We start from the raw sequence: 23,087 nt of genomic DNA on the forward strand, positions 1-23,087 counted from the left end.
TAGTAGTATTATTACTATTACTTTACTATTATTATTTTGGATATTATTATTATTATTATTATTATTATTATTATTATTATTATTATTATTATTTTATTATCACTATTTTTTATCATCATCATCATCATCATTATCATTATTATTATTATTATTATTATTATTATTATTATTATTATTATTATTTTATTATTATTATTTTTAGTATTTTTTTATTATTATTGTTATTATTTTCCTATATTATTATTTATACTTTATTATTATTTTTATTATTATTATTATTATTAATTATTGCTTTTATTATTAGTATTATTACTTTATTTACTAATTATTATTATTATTATTATTGTATCTATTATTACCATAAAAGTATAAAAAGAATAAGAAGAAAAAGGAAAAGAAAAGAAGGATTTTTAGGGTTTTGTTTTATAAATAGGAATGCACAGGGCAGAGGCCAAACAGGGGGGGCGGAGCACACAGCGAAAACAAAAAAACAAAAAGAAAAGATTTTTTTTGCTGCTGCTCTCTTCTTGTTCTGCTTCTTCTTCCCTTATCCGAGAGCACAACCCAGCCTCCCAGCCACATCTTCTTCTTCCTCCACTCACTATCCAACCCAGCCACAGTACTGCTGCTGCTCCGACCACCTTTCAAAACTCACGCAGCCGAGACCAGCTACTCCAGTTCCTGCTGCAAGCCGAACCACCAACCCGTAGCAGCCCTGCTACAACCACCACACCCGAAGATCCTCTGCAAATCCATCGCCACCTGCAACTACGGCTACTATCACAGCAACACCATCCTTCACCGGCGCTGTCAACGCCAAGCACCCATAACAGCATCGGCCTCATACACGATCTCTCCCCCCTCTCCATCACTCTCCTCATATCTCCATTCTCTAACTCTTTCCTTTGTACGCAGGGCAGCAACAGACCACGCACAGCATAGCCCAGGTGCTCGGCCACCAGCAGCACTCCACCACGGCCAACACCCAACCTCGGCTGTAACCACCACCACAAGAAGTTATCCCTCACGGCCACTCCAGATGACAACGGCGACACCAATTGCCTGAAATATCACCGCTGAGCACAACCCCTCTGCAACCGCCGGAGATCTTCCAGCCGAGACCATCCCCGTTTCCGCCGTCATCACTTCGCCGTCCATCAACTCCGACCACCTGCTTCCTCTCTGTCAGCCCACGGTAAGTCTCTGGTAAACCCCTCTGCTGTATATACATACACACACAAATATATATATATATATATATATATATATATATATATTGATGCAGCTTGTGTTTTATTACATAAAGTTTAAGATTTCTTTTTTTATTTTTATTTTTATTTTACTTCTGCATCTGTGTGTATATTCTACAGAACCCACACACACACATGCTACACACACATGAAACACACACCGAAACACACACTACACACACACACGGCACACACAGCAACACAGACAACGCACACACATACTTATTTGGCACATCATTGGTTTATATATTTGTTTATTATTTACATATGATTTATTGTGGTTTTGTGCATATTGATTGCTTATGTTTATTAAGGTTTTATTTTTTTCAGATTATTCTTATTTTGCCACAGGTTTTAGGGTATTGTTCTTCATGTTTTGATTTATTGTGTTATTCTAATACTTAAAGTGTTTATATTTAGTATTTTGGTCATACATTTGATTTTTATCGTTTGTATATTTATTAAAAGTCATGATATTATTTATTATCGTAAATTCCAATTTATTGTATAGATTATTGTTATTATGTAAGTTTAAGTTTTTTTTATCATGTTTATTGCGTATATGGGTTTTGGATTTATTGTCATTGTACTGGTAACATATTTAGGGTTTTTGATTTATTGTATTCACATCATTAGGTTTGTCTTATTGTTGTTACATTATTCATATCTATTGTTTACATTTAAGTAGGGTTCTTGATCAGTTAATTTTGAATATTATTTACATGCTTCTACAATTATTATTATTAATCGCGTTGTATATTATTTCATATTAATATTAAGGTTAATTTGTTATCATACTTATCTTTGCATATCTATATACTAATTCTAGAATCGATTTGTTTCCATATTGTATAGTTTACATGTTAATTGTGGGATTGATTTGTTGCTTTACTTTCATTAATTATTTCCATATGGTATATATCATCATTAATCGCATGTTAATATTAAGGCAGATATTGTATTATTTAGGTAGGCATTACTAATATTATTATTGCTATAATTATATATATACATAGGTATATTTTTTTTTTTTAAATGTGTGTTAACATTGTATTCCCTAGCACGCGGTATTATTAGTATTATCATTTTTGTGCAAGTACATATATAGGTAAGTAAATGGTGTTATTACTATTAGTGTATGTACATATATTTGGATTACATGTTATTTATTATTGTTATACGTATGTATACATATGTTGGGATAGTGTTATTATAACCATATATTATTTTTATTAGATTATAATTATTATGCCATAATTATTTACCTAGTGTCATTGTGATATTGTTGTAGGCTATTGTTATATTATAGCATTGTACTATTGATATGATAATATTAGAATAGGGTTATGATTATAGTAACTTGTTTTTATAATTGTTTTTATTCTTGTTACTTCCTATTATTACTAATATTAAATATTCTTAGTATTTTTATTTCTTAGGTATATTTATATTTTATATCATATGTAAGATATTAATATTTATTTTAAATTATTACTTATCTTCGTGTATGTACATCCCTATGATTTTAATGCTAGGGTATTAGCCTTTGGGCTTCACGTACCTTTAGTTCTGAGGGAATATATATATAGTACATATATTTTTGTATTATTTATTTATTTATTTATACTACATGTATATTTGTAAATCCACTAATAGAGGGGCAATTTGAAAGACTTATTAGATTAACTTAGGGATAATTCCGAATTAATTAGGTACCGTTTGTAAGAACGGGCGCGTAGTGGGTGCTCGTACCTTCTCCTCGCGTAACCGAACTCCCGACCCTAGTTCTAGTAACGTAGGCCCATTCTACCCCTAACCGGGTAGTAATCATGTGTTCTAACCACACTAAAGGTTAGTGGCGACTCCAATATTCCTTATTTTCCCAAAAAAATAAAACAACATTTTTCATTTCGCCGCCCGAGGCACATGTGCTCAAGGACATTGCGACAATTGTTAATAAGGTTAATATATTTTTATGTTTTCCCGCTGCATAAGTGGTATTTTTGTGAACAAGTATCCTCATTACCACTTGATGTCCAAGACGTTATAGTGAATATTGGTATAGGTATCAAAGTAATATTATATTATTGTCGGATATATATATATATATATATATATAGAGAGAGAGAGAGAGAGAGAGAGAGAGAAAATAATGGTAATAATTTTGGGGTCGTTACACAACTTCTCTATTGTGCATCCGGCCTAATTCACGTCTAATTTAGATAAATCTATCCTCTAGAAATGGTTTCGTGAATATATTTGTCCATTGTTCATCTGTGCACACAAACTCAAGTGCCACGTCTCCTTTTTGCACATGGTCACGAAGAAAGTGATGTCTAATTTCTATGTGCTTTGTTCGTGAATGTGATATGAGATTTTCTGAGATATTTATTGCACTAGTATTTTCAAATTTTATAGGAACTGTTTCATAGTGCAATCCATAGTCCATTAGTTGTTGCTTCATATATAGTGTTTGAGCACAACAACTGCCAGTCGTTATGTATTCAGCCTCGGCTATGAATAGTGCAACTGAGTTCTATTTCTTGGAGAACCAAAAAACTAAGGATTGTCCTAAAAAGTGAAAAGTGTTGTTCGTGCTTTTTCTATATACTTTACTACCGGCAAAGTCAGCATCAGAATAACTGACAATCTCAAGAAAAGTGTACTTAGGATACCATAATCCAAGTTCAATAGTCCCTATAAGGTATCTAAGTATTCTTTTAACTGCTAATAGATGTGACTCTTTAAATGTAGTATGAAATCTTGCACACAAGCATATGCTAAACATAATATCAGGTTGCTAGCAGTCAAGTATAATAGGCTACCTATCATTCCACGGTAGAGCTTAACATCCACCGATATACCTTACTCGTCCTTATCTAATTTTGTGGAAGAACTCATAGGTGTTCCTAAAATTTTATCATTTTCCATGTTAAACTTTTTGAGCAGGTCTCTAATGTATTTTGATTGATTTATAAAAATTCCATGTTTTGCCTGTTTGATCTGAAGTCTTAGAAATAAGTTAAGTTCACCCATTATGCTCATTTCAAATTCACTTTGCATGCAGCTAGCAAACTCATTACACAAGTCTTCGTTAGTTGCTCCAAAAATGATATCATCTACGTATATTTGTACGAGGAGCAAGTTATCATTTTTAGATTTTATGAAGAGTGTTGTGTCAACCTTCCCTTTAGTAAATCCATTATCTAGTAGAAAACTACAAAACCTTTCATACCAAGCTCTAGGAGCTTGCTTCAATCCATAGAAGACTTTAGTCAATTTATAGACATGATTTGAAAATTTGTGGTTTTCAAATTCTGGGGGTTGTTCAACATAAACTTTCTCATTTATATATCCATTTAGAAATGCGCTTTAAACATCATTTGATATAATTTGAATTTCTTAAAAGCAGCATATGCCAATAACATCCTAATGGCTTCCATTCTAGCTACAGGAGCAAATGTTTCCTCAAAATCTGTCTTCCTCCTGGCTATATCTTTGAGCTACTAGTTTGACTTTGTTTCTAATTACTATTCCATTTTCATCTTTCTTGTTCTTATAGACCCATTTTGTTCCAATTACTGTATGATTATCAGGTCTAAGAACTAATGTCCAGATTTTACTTCTCTCAAATTTATTTAATTCATCTTGTATAGATATCACCCATAATTTATCCTCAATTGTCTCACTCATATTCTTAGGTTCTTCTTGTGATAAGAATGCAAAGTGGCTAACCATATTTCTAAGTGATGATCATGTAGTTACTCCACGTGATGGTTCACCTATGATTTGATCTATGGGATGATTCCTTACATACTTCCATTCCCTAAGTAGTTCATGAATCTCTTTTTCTACTTGAATATTCTTAGAAGATGTTTCCTTAACTTTAGTGTCCTTATCTAAATTATTTTCAATAGATAGTTTTTCTAATCCCTTACTTATTTCTAGATCATCTTCATCAGATCTTTTAGAAAATGGATTGGACTCATTGAATACTACATGAATGGATTCTACAATGGTCAATGTTCTTTTGTTATACACCTTGTAGGCTTTACTGTCTAAGGCATAACTTAGAAAGATACCTTCATCAGATTTCGCATCAAATTTTACTAGGTGTTCATTATCTCTAAGAACAAAGCATTTACATCCAAAGACATGGAAATAAGAAATATTCGGTCTATGGCCATTCCACAATTCATAGGGGGTTTTATTAAGATTAGGCCTAATTAGAACTCTATTCAATACATAGCAAGCGGGACTCACTACTTCAGACCAAAAATATTTAGGTAACTTGTGTTCATTTAGCATTGTTCTACTCATTTCCTATAGAGATCTATTCTTTCTCTCAACTACTCCATTCTGTTGTGGTGTCCTAGGTGCCGAAAAGTTGTGAGAAATTCTTAGTGAGTCACAGTATTCTTCCACACCCTTGTTTTGAAACTCTCTACCCCTATCACTTCATATGTGTGTGATCGTATAGAATTTTTCATTCTGAATTCTTCTACATAATTTAATAAAATTTCATATGCTTCATCTTTATGTGCAAGAAACAAAACTCATGCGAATCAAGAATAGTCATCAACAATGACGAAAACATATAATTTACCACCTAGACTCTGAGGTGGATTAGGACCAAATAGATCTAAGTGCAACATTTGAAGTGGCCTAGTGGTGGAGATAACTTTCTTCTTCCTAAAGCTAGATTTTACTTGTTTTCCTAGTTGACATGCATCACATATTTTATCTTTCACAAATTTTGTCTTAAGTAATCCCTTAACTAATTATCCTTTAACTAGTTTAGATAATAAGTCCATGTTTGCATGTCCTAATCTCCTATGCCAAAGCCAACTAGCTTCATTTATAGCAGAAAAGAAAATTACACGTTGAGAAGTAAGATTATCAAAGTTAGTGGTGTAGACATTTTCATAACGATCAGCAGTAAATGATATTTTGTTTTCAGATTTATTCTCTACAGTGCATTTGTCATGTTCAAAGGAACCCCTATAACCTTTATCACACAATTGACTTATACTTAACATGTTATGTTTTAGACCATCCACTAATAACACATTATCAATAACAAGGGAAGGTTCCTTGCCAACCTTACCTACTCCAATGATTCTACCTTTTGTGTTGTCCTCGAAGGTGATGAATCCTCCATCCATAGATGTGATGGACACAAACTTTGCTTTACCTCCAATCATGTGTCGAGAGCATCCACTATCCATATACCATTTGTCCTTTGAAGTGGATGATCTTAAGCACACCTACAATGGACATTTAATTGACTAATTTTGGTACCCATATTTTCTTGGGTCCAAGGGGATTAGTGCTCGACTCTCCTTTGACTTTCCAGACTTTCTTAATTTTACCATCTCTATTCTTAAAAGGACAGTCAAATTTAATGTGACCTAACCTCTTCCATTTAAAGCATATAGTATATCTTGTGAATTACGGTGTTATCCCAAGAGGGGGGGTGAATTAGGTATTTTAAAAATTAAGTCTTTCAAGTTCTAATTTTGAAAACAATCAATTACAAACTTTCAACAACTACCGCAACGTTTTTCAATTATTCAACCTAATGAGTGATTTTATAAATCAACCTCGTTCACCCAATTACTTAGAAGACCTATTATCTATTTAAAATATTTACAATATTCACACAAATAAGATTACGTGAAAATTAACTAAAGGTAAGGGTAAGAGAGATGCAAACTTGATTTTTACAAGATTCGGCCTATCCCAGCCTACATCCTCACCTTGAGCAACCCACTCAAGGATTCCACTAAAAATCCACTCCTTTAACCGGGACGAAGTTTCCCTTACAATCTGCTGCTTACAAGAGGCGTAGCTTCCTCCTCAACCCCGGTTCACAGCCTGAACCGTGAATTCAATATAAAGATTACAATTTCTGCAAAACTCAAAATGCTTCTAACCAAGGTAGTGAGTACAATAGAATTCCTAGTACATAATCATATGATAAAACATGAAGCTCAATATGTATGTAACGATAAGATCATTATATGAGTAAAGTGATGCTTCCCAAATTTATTTTTAATTAATATCTCCCAAAAATAATTTCTTAAAAATAAAAACTTTGGAGATCTTAGGATTTGATTTTAACTCACTTTATGCAAGAATAACAAATAATATCTTTAGAAAAATAGTCTTGAATAATATGCAGATCTAAGTTCTTGCTATCAAATAACTTGTAAAATTAAATCCTTGAATAAAAAATATGACCTTGAATATCGCAAAGATTTAAACAATATTTTAGAAAACTATTCCTCAAAAATATGTATCTAGAAGCTCTTAGAACTTGCAATCCAATAGTTTTTGCAATAACCAAATACCCAATCTTTGAATGAAAATATAGCTTTGAATATCTCAAAGATTTTAGTTTTAGAAAAACTTTTCTCAAATATTTTATTCAATCAATGAATATAAAATACACAACAATATTTTTGCTCCCAAGAAAATATTAAATATAATGAATGTGGAAAACAAGAAAATAGGATTTGAATGCTCAAACTACTCAAACCTCAATACCAACAATGATTGCAAAGTAAGTGTGTGAATGCCTTTTGATCAACGTAACAAATGCCCAAAACTGGATGTAAAATCTTTGGAGTGCAGGCACAAGTTCAGCAATATGTTCAAGGCTCTTAGAATATAGGGAAAAAGTTCAACGCTCTCAATAATATGCAAAAAGTTATTCTTTTAGGGTTTAGAGATTATTTTTATAAGTGTTCTCAACCCTAGATTAAGTTCTGGCTGTTGGATCAATTAGATTAAGTAATTTATGTGCGTGTCCTCACTGAAATGCCATTCAGTGCTGCAACCTTCATCGACGAATGGTTACGTTCATCCATGAGTGTACAACACTCGTTCGTCGACGAGGCAATGAGTTCGTCGACAAGAGTATTGTCTGAACTTTTTGGGCTCTCGGTATTTTTTCATTGACAAGAAAAAATTGTTCATCACCGAGTAGCCTTCATGAGTTTGTCGATGAGGCCATGTGGTTCATCGACGAGGCCTCTAAAATTTGCCTCTAAAAATTTATTCAACCTAGAACTAATGTAAATGAATCTTTCATGAAATGCATGAGTCTTAAGGTCAGTTTAGGGAATATTTGAGCTTCGAATTATATCATATGACATATGTAAATACATTCAATTCTAAATACTCATTCCCATTGAAAATCTTAAACTTGAAGCTTCCTTCTTCATCCTTTTATTCCTCTAGTTCCATGGATTAAGTCAAGTGATATGTACTTTAGGTTCGTCGTGGCTTCCATATCAAGCTTACCGTTTATGCATTCTAAATTATAATCATGTTTACAAACTCAATTGCACATGTCAAATATCAAGTGATTTGTCATTATCAAAACAGAATTGGACTCATAAAGTCAACATATCTATAAAAGTCTTTAGATGGACATAAGATTTGGACTCTCTCACAAAGTGTCCCATGAAAAGATGTTTCTGTTTGCGGTTTTCTTTTCCATTAAAACCAAGACCTTTCTTATCTAGGGAATTTCTTTTTTTTTCCAAGAATTCTTTCAAAATTATTTTGACCCTCTATGAATTTATAAATAATTTTAGATTTGTCTTCCAAATTTCTTTCTAACTACTTAATTTTCAAATTCTTTTCTTTTATTAAAGAGGTATGAGACTCTTTCTGTTTTTCCAACAGTTTTGAAAATTCTATTAATTTTAATTTTAAATCAAAATTTTTCTTAGTCATTTTCTCAAGCATTTTAAGAGTATACTGATACTCCTGTTGCAATTCATCATACGAAATCATGCTATCATCATTATCAAAATCACTAGAGTAATATGATGAAGCTGAGCAAAAATATTGTACCTCGTGATCTTCATGTGCCATTAGACACAGATTTACAATCTGGTCGTCACTGGATTCAGAGCCTGAACTGCTAGTACTGTGAGTGTCCCATCCGACCTTTAATGCCTTCTTCTTCTTTTTGGACACTTTCTTTAGCTGAGGACATTTTGGCTTGATGTGCCCAACTTCTCTGCAGTTATAGCACATAGGAGGATCATCCTTTTACTTCCTTCTGCTTGACTCTCCTTTTTCTATTTTTGAGTTCTGGAATTTTCTGGTATACTTCCTGCTCTTTTTCAGGAACTTTCCGAACTTCTTAGTTAGAAGAGCCATATTGTCTTCTGATTATGAACAGCTCTCTTCAATGGAATTGCTGGAGGATGCTTTGAGGCTTGTTGCTCTCTTAGTTTTGTTCTGCTCACTCAGTCTTTCATTTATTGTTAATTCCTATGTGATGAGCGACCCGAATAACTAGTCTAGTATCATTGCTTTTAGGTTCCGTCCTTCTGCTATGGCTATGGCCTTTGCTTCCCAGACTGGTGGTAGACCCCTAAGAACTTTCCTAATCATTTCATAAGTAGGGTAAGTCCTACCAAGAGCATGTAATGAATTTGTGATGTGGGTGAATCTGGTGTACATAGATTGGATTAATTCACTAGAAGACATTTTAAATGCTTCGTATACACTTGTTAGCATATCTATTCTACTGTCTTTTACATATTTAGTGCCTTCATATGTGACTCCTAATTTATCCCATATTTCTTTAGCAATTGTACATGTCATGACCCTATTAAATTCATTTACGTCTAAAGCACAGTATAACAGATTCATTGCAGTAGCATTTATTAAAAGAGCTTTCATGTTCTCATCTGTATATTCATCTTCAGTCTTAGGTATATTTTCTTTCTCTACAATTTTCATAGGAATATGATTTCCTATGGAAACAACTTTCCATACTTTCCAATCAACATTTTGAAAAAAGATTCACATTCTTTGTTTCTAGTATGTGTAGTTAACACCACAAAAAATGGGTGGTCGTGTGGATGAGTGTCCCTCACAGAATGGGGTTACACTGATGTGTGCCATTGTGATATTTTATAATAAAAAAAATTTAAGTCTAGTGTAACCTCGCTCTGATACCAAATGTGAACTTATGTGTAATCCCAAGAGGGGAAGGGGTGAATTGGGTATTTTAAAATCTAGGTCTCTCAAGTCCTAATGTTGAAAACTTACAATCACACACCCACAAGCTACTTGACAATCAGTTCAGTATTTCTCAATTTATCAATTTAATGTGTGACTTTATCAAGCAAACAATATTACTCAATTACTTAACATACACAACAAACAAATAATTAAGTGCAAGCAGAAATTAAAAGAGTTAAGGGAAGAGAGACGCAAACACGATTTTTACAAGGTTCAGCCAACCAGGCCTACGTCCTCGCCCTGAGTAAACTACCCAAGGATTCCACTATACTGCTCCTTAATTTGGGATGGAGCTTCCCGTTACAATCTGCTGCTTACAAGAGATGTAGCTATCTCTTAATCCGCTTATTACAAGAGGCATAGTTTCCTCCTCACAATTCACAAACCGAACCGTTAATACAAATAATGAATAATAAAATATTTCTAAACACTCAGACACTTCTCAATAAGTTAATGAGTACAATTAGCCCTAAGCACTCTCACAATTTATAATATGAAGCTCAGATGCAATTATGTGATTTTTCCAATGATGTATAAAAAATATGATCTTTGTATGAACAAGATATATATATATATATATATATATATATATATATATATATATATGTATGTATGTATAAGATGCTTCAAAGATCTAAAATACTTATTCAATATTTCTCCAAAAAATATTTTTTGAAAATATGTATGTTGGAGATCCTAAGATTTACTTTCAAATACTCTTTTGCAAGAATAATAATATACGAAATCTTTGTATAAAAATATAGCTTTGAATATCACAAAGATCTGAACTCTAGTAGAACTCTATCCAAAGGATTTTTCACACAAATATATAGAACTCTATGATATTTGCTCCCAATAAATATTTTAAATAAAAATATGAGGGTAGATGAACTTATATGAAATAAACTTGAATGCTTAATAATAACTTTAACCAAACCTCAAGATCGAACCAGTTTTTTTTGTAAGATAATATGAATGTAAGAAGTTGGATCTTGAAGATGATGGTGACGAATGCCCAAACTTGATGTGAATGCTTTGGAGTGCAGGAAAAAGTTTAGCAATAAGTTCAAAACTCTCTAGAAGTATGCAAAAGGTGATGACCTAGGGTTTAGAGTTTGTATTTATAAGTGTTCTCACCATCTGGAAGACTTCTAGTCATTGGATCATTTAAAATAAAGAATTTTCGTCTGTGTCCATGCTGGAGCGTCGTTTTGTGCGATGTACTCGTCGACGAGTGGATACATTTGTCGTCGAGTATCCTTTATGAGTTCATCGATGAGAACAGGGGATTCATTGACGACTAGGTTGTTAGAGATTTTTATGGTCTCGGTATTTTCTCATCAATGAGAGCAAAGCATTCAGGGACGAGTGGCCTTCAGTCATTCGTCGACGAGCTGCTTGTTATTCAGCCCGATCCAACCTAGGTCAATGCATATGAATATGTCATGAAAAACATGTATCCTAAGGTCAATCTATATGTCATTTTGAGCTTCGTATCATCTCTTATGAGTTATGCAAATACAATCAAACCTAATGTGAATTACAACTGAAAGATTTGGATTGCCTTTATTCTTTTGCTCTTCGGCTTCCATGGATTGACCCAAGGAGTATATACTTTGTGTTCCTTATGGCTTCCATAGCGTGCTTACCCTCCATGCATGCTAAGTCATGATCCTATTCAAAATCTCAATGCACAGGTAAAATACCAAGTGATTTTTCATTATCAAAATAGGATTGGACTCATAGAGTCAACACACCAAGTCCAAACAACGCTGCTTAAACTTGCCGATGACAGCTTCTGCTTCAACCATCAACCATGATACAGTTGTAGATTTAACAATCTGAGACTTCGCACTAGGCTTCCAATAAGGCCTTCCCACAATAGTAAACACAAAAGTTGTTGCAATCCTTATATCACTAAAGCCCTCTACATAGTCTTCAACAAAATTAACAACTGAAGGTCCACTCTATTGCCTGTTGAAACACCCCTATTGCATTATCATGAAGGACCTTTGACATATCCCAGACATCACAGCCCGCCCTTGGGTACTGAGTGGCAGACATTCCATATTGATTCTCCACAGAACCCCTTTGAGACAGCAAACAAAGTTTCCTTGCGGTTCCGTCCACAAAGCCACCCTAAGATAACACCAATCTCCCTGTAGCTCTATCTATGCGAATCAGTAAACCAAAACCCTTCTTAGTCGTACCCAACATATTCATGTCAAAACCTTTCAACAGAGTTCCTAACTGATAAGCCTCAATAAAAGCCTCACAACCAATAACATGTCATTTACATACAACAAATACATCACCCCATTGCATCCAATCACCCTCTTCCACACTAGAAGCCTCACCAACTCACACACCTGGCACATATGCAATACCTCCATTTCCTCCATCATAGTACTCATCCACTTACTTTTCTCTTTGCCATGCATTACAACTTGAAAAATAGTAAGGACCTTGCTACTGGTAGTAATGAGTACATGAAATACCAGAATGCCAAATTTATACTTAAGTGGTGGTCTGATAGTTCACATGGGCCCACTGTGATTCTACTGGTCTCTCGATCTAAAACTCCCTACAGTATGGACAACATCATCTCTACCTTAAGTTTGTAGCTTCACCTGCATCACATGCCCATTCATACCGTGATACTGTTGACTCGAGATAGAACTCTATGCATTTCTGCCCTGAGTATCTAACTCCACCTGAATTACATGTTTGTCGCTTCCATAGTATTTTAGCATTTGTTTCTCTTCCTTTACCTAAGTTCAATGTCCTATGACTTTATCACCAAAAGTCATGTCCTCAATCACCCCTTTGTTTGCCACAGGATCACCCAACTTGCACCCACCTTTCTTATATCCTGGAAAGATGTACTGTCCAGACATAACACCAAGCCTAGATCCTCAATCACTAGAATAGTGCACCAATGGACATCCACTCACAACCGAATAGTCTATCGCAAAACCTGCCCACAATTCACCTATAACACTCCCATCCAGCAATTCCTATAGCGATCGGTCAAACAAGAAATGTGTCATACTCACTGACTTCGCTAAAAAGTACCCGGCAAGCCCTACAAATAACTTCTTGAACGAAACTAGCATACTCAGTCCCAATGTCTGTCTTGAGGATCTCTCTCTTGGTCCGGTTCTCCACCTTAACCACAAGTTAAACTTTGTAAGTACATCACGCTTGTGCCAAATGAGATAAATCGTGACCTTTCGTGCTAAACCCGTGGAAATCATATGTATGCCCTGTGATGCTATCCTCACCGGTCCCCAAACATCTGAATACATGTAGTCACCCATATGCCTTAACTGCATATGCCATAGAATATCTAACTCAGATTCTAAAGGTATAGCTCTACCTACAACCATAACACCCTGCAGTGCATAAATATTTCTCGCTACCTTTTCTCCTTTCATCACTATCGAGTCACCTTTACACACTTTCATTTCTCCACTTTCTGATTTGTAACTATACCCTTTACAATCTAAAGTACCCAATGAAATGACATTCTTCATTAGACTTAGTACATGCCTTACATCACATATGGTTCTTACAACACCATCATATATTTTAATTTTTATATTTCCAATACCAAATATTTTGCATAAAATTTCATTTCCCATCAAAATACAACCAGCATTAACTGACCTGTAGGTGTTGAACTATTTTCTATTTGTTGTCACATGATAAGAGCATCCGATATCTAGGATCGAAGAATCATCGATCCGTGAGGCACTGTGAACCCAATGAAACACATAGCATATCCCCATCACTGCACTCTAAATCTTCCTCCACTACACTTGTAGATTTTGACAGACCCTTAGACATATATCGGCTTTTCAGTTTTTTTCCAAACTGATGTCGGAGATTCCTCATCCATGACGTAATACAATATGTCATCAGCCAAACAAAGTCGGATGGTTGATACTACTGCTGCCTCCAATTCATACCAAGTCCTTTCATCCATGCTATCCGGTTGAATTCTTTGTAAAACCTTCACCATGCCTTGGTGCACCAAAAGATCCTTCACCCTTCTCGTCAAATTTCGTAAATGAAGATGCAGAGGCCATTACAGCAATGCTCTGAAAGAAATTATTGTGTAAAAACTCCCAAACATGCATAACAGAATATATTATTGTGTAAAAGGATCAAACAAAACAATGCAGCAATCTAATGATGAATACATAATAGTTCCACAACCATAGCAAGTAAAGAAAGCAATAACAAGAACAATGACACCAGAAATTATGTGGTTTAGCAATGCCTACATCCACGGGAGCAAATGACAATAATTCACTATCTCCTTATCCAAATTACATGAACAATACATGAATCCTCTCAATAACACTCTCATCCACACTTTGACAACATTGACATAAAGAAGGCACAAAATCACACCATATACAATGTATTCTATGTATATATAAGCCTCCTCAAGAGTTTTTCCCCGAGAACCAACCAAAATAACATCCAAATTATTAAAAATTCAAAATCTATGCAGCCTATTCTGAGCCAAACTGTCGATAGTTTTAGGCAAACCGTCAACAGTTTCAGACAGAATAAAAATCCTGCCCCTGCTACACTACTACACTATGATTTCCTTCATGCTTTAGGTAAGGACCCGACCCGAGAAATGTGAATTAAACAAATAAGAAAAGGGGAAGGAATTTAAAAAGGTGAAAACAACAGGGCTCGTCAACGAGGCTCCTTCTCTCGTCGATGAAGTCTCTTCTATGGCTCGTCGATCAGATTCAAAGGATCATCGACGAGAGTATACCGAGTGATTTCTGGAATTTTGGAATCTCAGGCTTGTCGACAAGGCCAACTTTGTCGTCGACGAATGCCCTTCTTTAGATCGTCTATGAGCGCTCCACTTCGTCGACGAGACTAGCCTAGTCAACTAAATTAGAAATATATATTTCATTGCTTCATGGTTAAGAAACTCAAAACTCTCCCTCTCTCTCTCTCTCTCTCTCTCTCTCTCTCTCTCTCTCTCTCTCTCTCTCTCTCTTCGATCCTTCGTTGTTCGTCACCCGAATCCATGATCCGATGTTACTACATGGATAAAGGGGAAAACCTCTATGGTTACAGCGCATCGGATCTTCATTTCATCCCGAAATCGAGGTAAGGGTCTAAGTTCGTTTTAGGTTCGGTAGATCTTTAGTAAATAGGATTCTGTTGAAGTACTGTTCTTTGGTTTATGGGTTTTGAGAACTCGATTTGCTGTTTTGGAGTGGTATAGTTCATATTTCGGAGTTCGGGGAAAGGTAAGGGGATTTGTTTACAGCAGTATTTTTAGAAAACTAAATCGCTAGAAAGTTAACATAGGAAATGCGTGGACCCCTTGTTTTCCATTTAAATGTTATCTTTTCAAGTTGTATACTATATATAAAAGATTTTTTACCAAACGAGTGAGGCATATGACATAAAAAGGAATATACTAAACTGTTAGATACGTATATGAACTATGGGAACTGAAGTTCCATTTTGCTATCTGAAAATGAGGAAAACGGGTGCCGGTTATATACCGAGCTCTGTATGTGAAAAGGGTTAAACCGAGAGTGTGTGTGCCGATTTTTACCACAGTATGAAAGAAGGAGTTTGTGAAAATACTGGAACTGTACAGCTGATTTATGAATTGGAGACAAGTTAATTTATCTTATTGTAAATTGTATATATGATATTGAGACCGCATGTTGTTACAATGAGAGCCTTAAAAAGCTCAATGTTATATGAGAGCCTTAAAAAGCTTAACGTTATATGAGAGCCTTAAAAAGTTCAACGTTATATGAAGCCTTAAAAAGCTTAAGCGCAGTTCCGTTGCTATATTTTGAATATAATGCAATCACAAATCTGATTTTCAGTGTGGGTATCGAGATAGTCGGCTAGGTGGGTGTGTGCCACTAGTGGATTAATGGACCAGGTGGATTCAGTCGAACTATAGTAAATCGCACAGCCCGTGTCAAGGGGTAGTGTTGGCATTTGTTATGAAGTTTATAAGTTGGACGGTGTTCTAAATAAGCATATACATGATTTAAAAACTAAAATGGGCAAAGTCACAAGTTTGAGTACCGGGCGGAGGGATTATACAGTGTATGGGCCTGTACCCTACCCTAACCTCGGGAACTCTCGCTTGCAATGATGCTGAATTATCTCTTGCAAGAAATATATAAATATCTCCTATATTATAGTGTTGAGAATATGCTTTATATGCAACTGCTTTCAACTAAAATAAACACATGTTGTCACACACTGATGTAATATCTTCCACCTTACTGAGAAGTGTCTCATCCCAACATACAACCTTTGTTTCAGGTCCTTCGGGACGTCGGTTCTAGTTGCTAGAGGGACTTGGAGTATCATATTGTGTCTAGATTACGTAAGTGTTTTGTATATGTAATAGACTTAGTTTAGAATAATTTTTTTTTTGGGATTGTAAGAATAGCTTATGTTTTAAGCATGATCGTATGTATGTGAGGATACAGTTAGAAACTCTGGTTTGTCTTTTAGATTCCATATGAATGTTTATGTTTTCCGCTGTGCATAAGATTACATATCAGTATGAAACACCCGTATGTCCCTATTCAGGGCAAGTGGTATATGTATGCTTATCAGAGACAGGTGGATTATACAGGTGTAGTAGCACTCCGGGGCTATATAAAGGGTCGAGGTGTTACACTTTCCCTTAGAATGTTAGACACAATTCACAACAAGGTGATCTACCATAGAAGCTATATATCTTTTAAGAAGATTAATGGAAAATTTTAAGGAAAGAAGAGGGACTTGCATATGATATTTATTGACCCTGAGAAAGCATATGATAGGATACCTAGAAAAGTTCTATGGTGGGTTTTAGAAGAAAAAAAATGGTGTATGTAGTAGGTATACTAATGTCATTAAGGATATGTACAATGAAGTAATAACTAGTGTAAGGACTATATGTCACGCCTCGAACCCGCCAGGTGGGGCCCGGGGTGTGATAAGACCAATCACCTTTTCTAATACCATATTTAACATAAATGCAGCGGAAAATAAAGAAGAACCTCAAATAAAATACTAGAGTACTACATACAACCCAAAATAAAAATCCATCCACATATATTACATAACCAGAAAGTATAACACATTATTATACATATTTCAGTTCTTACAACCATTCACAAGTCACCAACATTCTAACCTTGCCCTGGAGCATTCTAAGCTCGATCACCTGAAGGACCTAAAAGGATCAATAATTCCTCGGGGTGAGACACCTCTCAGTAAGGATGAAATATATTATAACAGTGTGTGGCAGAAGAGTTTTAATACATATATAAAATATAACTTCATCAATTAATCAACTCATATTCACCATCAAGCAATGTTCACCGCCAAGCAGTACTCATAACCAGGCAGCATTCACAACTGATCAGATTTTTTTACAAGCAGTCAGTATTCTCAACCAACAGTATTCTCAAGCAAACAATACTCTCAATCAATTAATTATAAAGGATTATTCACATCCCACACAGTTTTTCCCAAATTATAAATTATAATCAAATCATTATTTTAAATTTCCCAAACCATCCAGAAAATCATACTATAATTATACGGTTCCTATACTTGAAAATAACCGATTCAAATTTAAATAAAAACCTTGTATAATTTTATTTCCCCTTACCTAGTCCTTGAAATTCATCCTAAAATGAACGGGAAACCGAACCCTATATTCCAAAAATCCTATCTTAATCAGTTCGACCCCAGACTATTTATCACTTAACATCTCTTAGGCCCACACACTCCCAATAATTAATTTAACATTACAAAATATCCTACTTATCCTGGTTTTTGAGTGGTGCTCAAGTACCCCAAATCAAGTTTCTCCTCCTGCTGACTTGAAGAGAAACTTCCCAAGAACCTTGTGGTGGTTTCCGATCATCGAATCAGGCTAAATCTGGGCCTGATTTGAAGAAAGAAGGTAGGAGAACCAAAACTTAGAGAGAGAAAATGAAAAGGAGAGAGAATTCATGGAAGAAAAGATCCAGGGCCTATTTATAACCTGGCCTTCGTCGATGAGTTTATAAGGTTCGTCGACGAAGCCAAGAAGAACATTCGTTGATGAGGTCATCATGTTTATCGATGAAATCCACTAAAAATATGAATTTTCCTCACTCTTAGTAATTCCTCGTCTACGAGACATGTATATTCGTCGATGAGACCAAGAAGGGCGTTCGTTGACGAGGAAAACTAATTCGTTGACGAGTCCCTGCTTGATGCCCTTTTTAAATTTATTTTCCCTTTCTTTTATTTTCCCTTTTTCCTTTTATTTATTCTATTTTTTTATTTTTTTTTATATTCGAGTTATTACATTCTTCCCCTCTTACAAAATTTCGTCCTCGAAATTCGTTATTCAACATATATATTCTATCACAGATTTCCATCTATTCAAGCATGTGAATAATTGCATCACCCAAAATCAAAAGAAACTTATGATTTATCTCAAACATAAACACGTTACATACGCCTCTAGCAGTGTCTGTCTCAGCTAGGGCAAGTGTGTACACACGCGCTGGTCCACCGCGTGGCATCGGGTTATTTCTCCGATTTTGATCTAAAGTAGGTGCATTGCTCGGTGGTCCCTAGTTTTGACCCAACAGCTCGTGACAATCTTGAGCTATGTTGCCATACTTACCACACACATAGGACGCCTCCCCCAACATTCTCCCTAATCCCTCCGATAACATCTCGCACAATATGAGGGTGTTGAATTACCCTGATGGCCTTGATCACTCCTAATTGGCCTCTAACCCCTAGTGTCTTTGTCTCCCCTCTATGAACCATGTCTGCCATTAGCATGGGAGCTGGGAAACATGAGTCTCTTCCTCTGCTCTGACATCCCTGCACCTCCCTGCAGGCTCAACTCTGCAATTGTGACTTTATCCACCAATTCTGAAAAGCTCCGTATCTGTAAGCATGCCACATGCTCGTGGATCCTCTATTTTAGGCCCCTCTAAAACCACCTCACTTTATTATATTCATCTGGAACCATAAAAGGAGCGAAGCGAGAAAGCTCCATGAATCTAGAAGCATACTATTGCATATTGAGATTCCCCTGTGTCAAGTCGAAAAATTCCTTGGCCTTTGCATTCCTTGTGGGGGTGGGAAAATACCAATCGTAGAATACTTCCTTGAAATGCTTCCACATCATGATAGTAGGTACTTCTTGCTGCTCTTCCAACAGCTTCACTAGCAGCCACCACCGCTCAGCCTCTCATGTCAGTTTAAAAGTAGCAAAGAAAACCTATTTCTTAGTGTAATCCAACACTATCAATATCTTCTCCATCTCCTACACCTAATTCTCAACTACGATTGGGTGAGCACCTCCAGCAAAAGAAGAGGGTTTCAGGCAGGTGAATTGATTGATCGAACAGCCCCGGTTCACTAGTGGGTACCTCGATCCCTTGGGATCCCGCCTCATCTCTTCCTTGACCTGCTGAGCTATACCTCACAACAGTCGGGAGGTTTCAATCTCATCTCCACTGGAAGCCCCCAACTCGTTTCCTCCTCCATGATCCACACCTTTACCTCTAGGATCCATTTTGAAGATATGACAGAGGCAACTTTAAAATTTCTACATCTTAACATAACTGGCATAGTCATAAAACAAAAAATTAGAATTAATATTTAAATTCTCCATTAAACGCCCAACACCCAATTAACCACAATCATCTTAACCTTCAAGTTCTAATTCCAAGTTTCAGTCTCTCTCCTTGAAAACATCACCGTTGATGGATTTATCATGGTTTTCTAAAACCGTCGACTGAATCAGAAAATCAGAGAAGTCCATCAAGGGATTTCTACCTCGAAGCTACGAAACAAAAATCAAATTCCTATCAAGGCCTTAATCTACCCATTCCCATCCTCATCCTAACTCAAACCTATACTCTGGTATTAATATTCCTAAAGTTTGCACGTAGTAACCCGATCAAATATATATATATATATATATAATAAATAAAGACATATTTTGGAGGAGATATTTTGGAGAAGATATTTTGAGATATTTATATATAAATATCTTGGAGGAGATATTTATTTATATTACTTAAAGGCTAAGTTAGGTTTTTCTTTATAATCTCTCATTCTCTCTCTCTCTCTCTCTCTCTCTCTCTCTCTCTCTCTCTCTCTCTCTCTCTCTCTCTCTCTCTCTCTCTCTCTCTCTCTCTCTCTCTCTTTCTCTCTCTCTAGACACGAACTCCACTCTATCTCTCTTTAAGATTTCCAGGTCGTGTGTTGCCAGAATCAACGATCCGACGTTTCTACGTGGATTAGGGAAGGAATCTTTACAGGTTCTACGAATCAAAATTTCATTTCAAAGATTTCTGAGTTTTTCCCAAAAATCGAGGTAAAGGTCGATTTTTACTTTTGGTCCGGTAGATCTGTAGTATACGAGCTTATACTAAAGTGTTGTTCTTTGAGTATTAGGTTTCGAGGTTTTCCTACTGTTGTTTTAAACTGTTTAGGTTCGGGGTTCGGAAAGTTAGGGTTTGAGTTTTGAGTTGTTCCAAACTCCGATTCACACGCAGGTAAGCGGGTTATGTTACTATAGTGATTTATACAATATGAATCGATTAAAATGTTGAAATAACTTTTAGATATCGAGTTACAGCGGTTTTAGGGTTTACGGGCCTCGGTTCGGTAAATCGATTCTATTTTCAAAAATCAATCAATCAAATTCAAATGTTATATTTTTAGAATATTGTACTTGTCATTCTGGACCTTTTCATTGGTTGGAAATGTTGTTTTCATTATTTAAACCTCGTATTGTGATATTAACTGTTTATATTTACTTTCAGGTTGTTTTCAAATGTGGAAACATGTGTGGCAGGTGTTGATGTTTTGAAATACTGGAACTATTGTGAAAATGCAGGAAGTTTATTTGATGGCTACGGGCTAGATTTCATTTAATGATGTGTTTTGTGAAAAGATTTCACAAGAGTGTTTAAATTGCTTAAATTGCACGATATGCATTAGGAACCCTAGGGACTGATAGTGTAGGCACGGATCCGTTGCCAATGAGGGCACCATACTTTTTATCTATATGAACCTAGGTTGTATTGAGATAGTAGGGGCGGTCTTAGTGTGAGTTTGACTCTTGATCGTGTACCCAAGCTGTATTGGGACAGTAGGGGCAGTCAACCCCGATTGTGGGGATTTATATATGGTATAGATTTTGAGGGCGTGTCCTATCCTGCATATCTGTACATTTATGTAATTGTTGTTATATACTATGGGGTTGTTCATATGATGAAAATGGGCTACGTATTTTACAATTACGGAAACGATGATTATATATGTTTATGTTTTTGTTAACCACTTAAAGCATGCTGGCCACACACTGTTATTAGCTTAATCGTCCCTTATTGAGAGGGGTCTCACCCTATCATACAAACTGTCTTCAGGTCCTTATTGAGGTTGAGATTAGCAAGGACGGGGGCAGGGTAGCGATCTGTTTTTGAGTGAGCGTCTCCATGAGCTCGATTTTGTAGGTTATGTTATAGGTTTTCAGAACTTGTAAAATGTTGTAAGACTCGAGGATGTGTCGAGTATCATACAGTATTGTATATGGATGTTGGAGTAGTTATATGTATCTATCAGGCAGTTATAACTTTGGTAATAATTTGACGGATGTTTATGTTTTCTAGTGCGTATATATCTATTGAGAAGTATATCAGGTACACAAACGTCACTACAGTAACACCCAGACCGTAAGTTGGGACCGGGGTGTTACAGGTAGTATCAGAGCCTAGGTTTGCTAGGTTCTGCAGACTTTGATGATCAGTGAGTAAATTACTAGTGTATTGGCTGTAATGAGATAGAGTTAGAGAGTTAGTCTGGTTTTAGTTTGGAGGCTTGGAGGCAAGAGTTCCTTCTACGGTCTTCTATGCTTTTTCGAGAATAATGATTTCAGGAAAACCATGGTAAATCCATTGATGGTTTCATTTCTAGGTTGAGAGACTTGACTTGAATGTCGAGATGAGAGGTTAGATGGTCTAGTTTGTATGGGTTGTCAGTGTCTCAAATACGTGTTGTTTAATCTTCTTGTTCCATATTTACATTTATTGTGTTAAATATGGAATGATTAATTCGTCTTTTATCTATGTACAGGATGGAACCCAGAGGGAAGGGGATTATGGCAGGAGGTGATAATCACCTTGATGCCTCCAGTGAGGATGAGACTAAGGCTCCTATGTTCCCTCACGATATAGCGAGGTAGGCTAGGAAGGAACCCAATAGGGGTTCTAGGGAGCAGGATCAGATGGTTGCAGATAGAGGCTACACGTACCAGCAGTTCCCCAGAACGAATCCGTCGGCATTTTCGGGAGGGTCGAACCCGATTGTGGTGGAGGACTAGTTACAAAAGATGGAGGATCTACTGGAGGTGTCTGAGTGCACAGAGTAACAGAAGGTTAAATACGTCACCCTCAAGCTGGTGGGTGAGGCTAAGAGATGGTGGCGATCAGTTAGGTTGGTTGAGGAGCAACGCCCAAGGTACGTGTCGACTACCTGGAGTCACTTCAGGGAGGTGTTCTTCGTATGATACTTCCCCAATGCCACATCTGAGGCGAAGTCTACGGATTTCCTCCACTTGACTTAGGGATCGATATCGGTGTAGCAATACGTGGCTGGGTTTTGGAGTTATCTCGATTTGCGCCTCATATGGTTTTAGATTAGCCGAAGAAGGCTTGTATGTTTGAGAGGGGCCTGAAGTAAGCCATAGGTGTG

This window comes from Malania oleifera, chromosome 10, assembly GCF_029873635.1.
Source record: "Malania oleifera isolate guangnan ecotype guangnan chromosome 10, ASM2987363v1, whole genome shotgun sequence".
Classification (NCBI taxonomy): domain Eukaryota; kingdom Viridiplantae; phylum Streptophyta; class Magnoliopsida; order Santalales; family Ximeniaceae; genus Malania; species Malania oleifera.